At 40.4% G+C, this 6,021-nt stretch overlaps 1 long non-coding RNA gene across 4 annotated transcripts; it reads right to left on the bottom strand.

Moving 5' to 3' along the window:
• Positions 1-2,108: 2,108 nt before the first annotated feature.
• LOC113304892 lies at positions 2,109-5,490 on the bottom strand. 4 transcript variants are annotated; one of them, XR_003338471.1, is made up of 7 exons: positions 5,080-5,490; positions 4,824-4,967; positions 3,951-4,044; positions 3,142-3,675; positions 2,846-2,979; positions 2,654-2,746; positions 2,109-2,561 (listed from the first exon to the last, which is right to left on the bottom strand). It is a non-coding gene; the product is annotated as an uncharacterized LOC113304892 (long non-coding RNA). The 4 variants fall into 4 exon arrangements; XR_003338469.1 differs by having other exon boundaries at positions 3,142-3,609; XR_003338472.1 differs by having other exon boundaries at positions 3,161-3,609.
• Between the last annotated feature and the right edge of the window lie 531 nt (positions 5,491-6,021).

The following is a 6,021-nucleotide window of genomic DNA, read 5'->3' as shown; positions in this document are numbered from 1 at the left end:
ATTTCTCGGCTCATTATAGAAAACCGCATCCGCCATGTATGCTTCTTCTGGGTCGAAAGGGTTGCTCGTGGCGGGGATTCGATACCGCTTGCCTCCTATGTTGGTTTTTACGCATTGATGGTATGTTGACGCAACCACCTTGTGGTTGAGTAGCCAGCCTCACCCGAGTAGTACGTGGAAGGTGGTATCATCTTCTAGAACATAAAAAGGCGTGGTCCCTCGGATAGGACCAACCTTCATTGCTAGGTTAACGATTCCAATAACTGTTTGGGAATGTCCTCCAAATCCCTTCACCGTGGTGACTCGCATTCTTATCGCGGACCGTGGTATGCCTAAAATATCGAGCGTGTGCGTCGAAATTAAATTTAAGAACGCGCCCCCTTCAATAAAAGCCCTCTTTAACGACTGTCTGTTGATGTACACAGTGAGATATAGTGGTCGGAGGTGCTCTCCAGGGTAGAGATGTCTTCATTGGTGAAAACGATTGCTTCCTTGGGGAGGATACCGCAGGGCCTTCCTGCTGCTACCGCTTTAGAAGCTTCCTTGATTTGATCCTCACTAAAACCGAGTGAGTCGAAAAATTGTTGGGCCAGCACCGTCTTAGCGAATTGATGAGCCGCGCCATCTGTGTTAGCGAAAGTGGGGTTTTCCACATCCAATTCACATGCTTCCTCGTCTTCAATTCAGGGTCTCCGGACATCCCCGCTTGGGTCATGAGACAACATCAACACATTATGCTGGGTTGCTTTGCTGTCCTCCGCCTTGTTCATTTCGATTTCCCCTATTTCCAGCTTCTTCTGAAACATCATACGCGGGTTAAAGCAGTCAACTGTAGGGTGTTGTATCCTTCGATGGAAGTGACAATAACGCGCGTCACTTATATCGAGGGTGCTAGGATCCACCTTTGTTGGAGGCAATTGCGTTTCCTTGTTTTCTATCCATTATTCTAGCAGTCCAACAATCTGTTCCTTGCTTCAAGGCAGAGGTCGTGGAAGTGCTTTTGCTCCTCATCCCTCGCGACTATTGCTTGGACGAGTGTTTCTTAGCGCGGTTGATGCAATATTAACTGAATTCCGCCAAACATAGTCTGATCTTGGTTCTTCAACGCAATCACTGATCCTTGCCGCTGCCTCCTCTAAATCTACGAACGTGGGGAAGCGGAAGTTCACCAGATTCTTTTTGAAGGATGGGGTCATTCCTCGAACGCAAATTTCTACTAGTGCTTCCTCTTTAACATCTTCATGGTAATCGAGAGTGAGCAGGCGAAACCGGGCGATGTATTTTCCTATCTCTTCGCCTAGGCGCTGATTGCACTTGCTCAAGATTATGGTTGTGACCTTTCTTTTTGCTGAATAGAACTTCCTGAGGAAAAGTGTCAACATGGCGGACAATGAATGTACACTTCTTGGCTTGAGGTTGTCGTACCAGGTGAATGCCGTATCAGTCAATGACTTCGGGAACTCTCTCAGACATAGCTTTTCATCTGCCGCGCGATCGTTCATTGTAGACAGGAATCGACTTAGGTGTTCTCTCGCGTTACCTTGTCCACTATAGACTTTGAATTTCGGTGAAGTATAATACTCCGGGTACTGGTATTCTATGATTTCCGAGGAGTAAGGGCTCGTCATGAAGTTGTAATTGTCTTGCTTCACAATTCTGTAATTCGCTTCTAGGTATCTTGCAATCGCCTCTTGCATCATAGCCATTGGTTCGGCTTCTACTTCTTCTTCCGCGTCTTGTGTTGTTTCTTTGACGTTTTTCCCGCGCTGGCCATCTTCATGAGTTTTTTCAGCTCTCGCTCCCTTCGTACATGCTCTTCCAATTCTTTTTGCATCACCTCGAGGGAGGGCTGAGTGGGTGATGCTTCCTCGCTCTCTTGTTGTTTATCTCCTTCACGCGGAGCACTTGATTTATTCGCTTGCGTAATCGGGTCTGTCACTATACCAACTCTCTCTCCTTCTGGGTTAAGCATGGGTATGCTTGGGTTTTCGGCTGCGCCTGAGTTAGCGCCTTCTGTATGGGTCATTGTGAATTAGGCACGAGCCTCCGGGTGTGGTCGCCAAATGTTAATACCCAAATTTCGATTTAGGTTCTACCCGTCCTAATTATTGCACATGACCTCACAATACCAATAATAGTAAGAGAGAGAGTTGTCTTTCCATTGTACCTTGTCCTTCCTTATATAGGCTTTTATAAAAACCTCTTTTTTATGACATCATGCCACATGTTCTAAACCTTCTTAATTACCACTAATGACATTCCTTAACATAACCTCTTCCTTTTTTGTTAATTCCTCCTTTGTCCTTCCACCTTTTATGGATATCTTTTATGTGGGCTTGGGTTTAGTCCCCAAGCTCCTACGTCTTGACCCAAGTTTTATCCCTACTCTTTGGGGCATCCCCATCCCTCTAAGGGATGTTATTTTTCATGTATCAACAGATACGATCTCAAACGGTGACCGGTAGGGTAAGAATGACATGTAACATCCAAACTGGCTTCCTGAGATTCTTTGGCAGTGCACGCCTTGAGAGAATCATCCCACCGCTGCAGTTTTTTGTACCCTATAGTAAATCCACAGAACTACATGATAAGTGTCTCCATGAATCAAATAAAATCCACACAATGAGTACTAAAATTACAGTTAAGTACTTACCGGGTAATTTAGAAGGTACACAATTTGTCTTCTATTGCTACTGTTTTTATATCAAATCTGCAACACTTTCGCCTCAACTGCTCCAACCATACTCTAATCAGAAACAGAAAGGCAACACTAAGTAAGTGTGGAGATACATGTTGAGGAGACTACCCAAGAAAAACAATCAAAGACGAAAAGATATGTTCAAACCTAAAATGGCACAATATCAAAAGGAAGTCATTGTAATACGAGGTTACTTATAAGAGTGCTTGAGGGAGGAGAAATCGTTGGGCATTGCAGATACTCCAAATCCATCCAGTCAAATGAAAAATCAAACTGAAAACCTGCAAGAAAACAAAAATCACTTCAGAATTTTTGAGCCAGCACAAATAAAAAGGAAAAGAATATGACTAAAGTCTAGACTGACACATAATATTCTGCAAAGTAAAATAAAAACATTTCAATGACATTAACTTCAACATCACATAATCAATCCAAGTACTAACCAATTATTTAAGTCCTGACCTTCCTCGATTGACCCATCCTTTATCCACAAATTCTGCATGATGAGGAGCTGAAAGGTAGCTCTTTTTCAGCAGTCTGAATAACTTGGTGGATCCCTTTGGAGGATTCTGGGAGAACCTTCTTGGCTTTGCTAAGGAAGGATGGAGGAAGGATGTCATCTACCACTGCTTGGGCAACAAAAAGAGAGCGGACATCAACTGCATCTAATATGTCTACCACCAGGTCATCAACAGCCTCAAGAAGCAGAACAAATCCTTGACTGATATGCACTAAGATGATTACATCTGCGTAGAGAGCTGACAGCAGAACAGAAGCCATCTCCTTTTCCTTGTCATGTATGTCCATGGCCATGGATACCAATCTCTTAACAAAGTATGGGTGATATTCGCTTGTGCCAAGGTCTTTCAGGTCAGTGGCTGCCACTTGTACTCACCAGTGCTGATGTATTCCTATATAAGGCCAGCAACAACTTTCTTGTAATCATCCAAAGGATCAGAAATGGCAGAACCGACAAGCTGATATGGTTTTTGAAGTTTGAGAAAGGAGTCTTAAGATCAGTACAAGGTACTATTCCAGAAAGATTTAACGTAGAACAATATTTTGAGTCGAAATACTATGGCCATATGAAACCTTGAAAAGGTAAATCTGCCATCCTTTGCATGAGAATAAAAGGCATTTAAATATTATCTCAAATGGTACGAAATACACAAGCAGAGCTCCTAAGAAGGTAAAAAACAGAAATGCGCACATAAGGGCATGGGAATTTGTATAAAGCGTGAAAATGAATTACCTCTCCACTGTCATAGTTTGGATCATTCCTATAGAGATGCCACTCACCATCATATCATGTAGCTTTCCCCAAGTTCCTTTACCACCACCACCCTCTACACCATCAATTTAGGAGAGAGCAAAGTAAAGGGGTCAGAAACGTTCACAATTACATAGAAGTACAAAACAGAATACTTCACAGTAACAACTCAAGAATCTCCAGTTCACAAGGTCTACATGTATGTATCACAGTATCAGGAGTTTCCTACACATCTATTAACTTTTTATCTGTTATTTTCTCATAGACTGTGCTCTTTAACAGCTAACAATTGCATATATAGGCTCATATAACAAAGGCTAGGAGGCTTGGTACTCTAGTACAACCATTTTCAGTGATAAAAAAACCAGATGCGAAACTAATCACTAATCAAAAGCCTCCGTAAGTGTCTTCAAACCATTCTCAGAGAATGTAGGCAACAAACATATATACAAACAATCTTGCACAAAGCATCACACCCCTACTAAATAGATAACAGTTGAGCAATCATAGATACAGTTACAATCCTAAAGATCTGAGTTTGTAAGCACATATTTGTGATTGAGGTCCTAACTCCCCTGTATGGTTAAACATAACTCCAAAGCTGAATGGATGGGGTTTATGCATACTTTATGTAAATTGGATATCCCCATATTAGTATGGCACATTTCAATGTGCCAGCTGACAAATTATGAACCGTTTTATAAGGTCAACACTTTTTATATTTAAAAGACAACCATCTCTAATTATATGTTTCTTGATCAATTATCAATCTTATAACATCTTAAGTTAAAACATCCAACACACTGGACATTAAAGCACAAACTCAGCAAAAATACAAGCTCTTTGAAATCTCACCTACTACAGCATATCCATAGTATCATACAAGCCACACGGTAGTTGCTATTACATGCCCTGCTTCAGCACCAACACTATCAATTAGATTATCAACTAGTGCAGTAATTGAAGGAAAAACATAAACTTCTCCTTCAAAACCAAAATCTGAAAACAACAAAACCCCTAATTATTCAAGAAGTTTAAACAAAACTAGGTTTAAAAATCCACATAAAGATATACTGACAATAACTTTTAATTAAGCAATACTGAGAATTACCCTTTAGAAATCTACTAATTCCAAATGGAAGAATAGCTTTTAATCAAAATATCTTCACTGATTTCTGTTGTACTCTTCTTCGATTATCACGGTAAGAAAGAAATTATTTTATAGATCGAAGTATATGATTGTAGATCGAAGAAAGTGATGAAACGTCTAAGCTTTTCTAGGTCTCTGGAAACCAGAATGAAAGAGAGTATGCGAGGTGCGGCGTGAAAGATATAACTAGGGTTTTTTTCTTTTAGTAATCGAAGAGTATCAGTTTGGGAATAAAATCTATTGATTTATGTTTGCTCTGTGTAGAAACAAGGAGAAGGATTGTAAAGAAAATCAGAATTGAAGGAGAGGAGTATCTGTTTCTTTGCTCTTTTGGGTGAGATTGAGAGAGAGAGTGAGCGATAAAGAGGAAGAGGGACGATGAGGCGCAAGGAAAGAGATAGAGATGCAAGATACAGTGGGAATAAAATCTAGGGTTTTTATGATTGAGATGCATCTCGATAATAAAATGAAGGGTAGAGATATTATCTTAGGCATAAACGGTGTAGATGAAAGGCTAAAAGCCACGCATGTGAATGGCACACGTACATTCTAAAGGTGTTACGACCAAGTGCGACCAAGCGTGTGACTGGCACGCCTATAAAACATTTCGTAACGTCCTAGCTCTGTTATTATTTTTTTTTAAAATTAGTAACGGATGCAGCCTGCTACAAAATTTTTATAACGACCATTTGTAACGGTAATTTTGTAACGGCCCATAAGCCGTTACGAATTTCTGTTACTAATCCAGGAATTTGGTGTAGTGTTCTCCAGATATTCATTAAAGTACCTAATTTTGGTTTTCCAATTTCCAATTAATTACCAAACAATATTTTCGAAAACTCCCTTAGAAAACTTTTATTATTAGTCTAGCACATTGACTAATAATATTTTCCAGAGGATATG

This window comes from Papaver somniferum, chromosome 8 (assembly GCF_003573695.1).
Source record: "Papaver somniferum cultivar HN1 chromosome 8, ASM357369v1, whole genome shotgun sequence".
NCBI classification, from domain to species: domain Eukaryota; kingdom Viridiplantae; phylum Streptophyta; class Magnoliopsida; order Ranunculales; family Papaveraceae; genus Papaver; species Papaver somniferum.
Note: the sequence above shows the minus strand (reverse complement) of the source record. Positions and strands in the feature narration are given on the sequence as shown.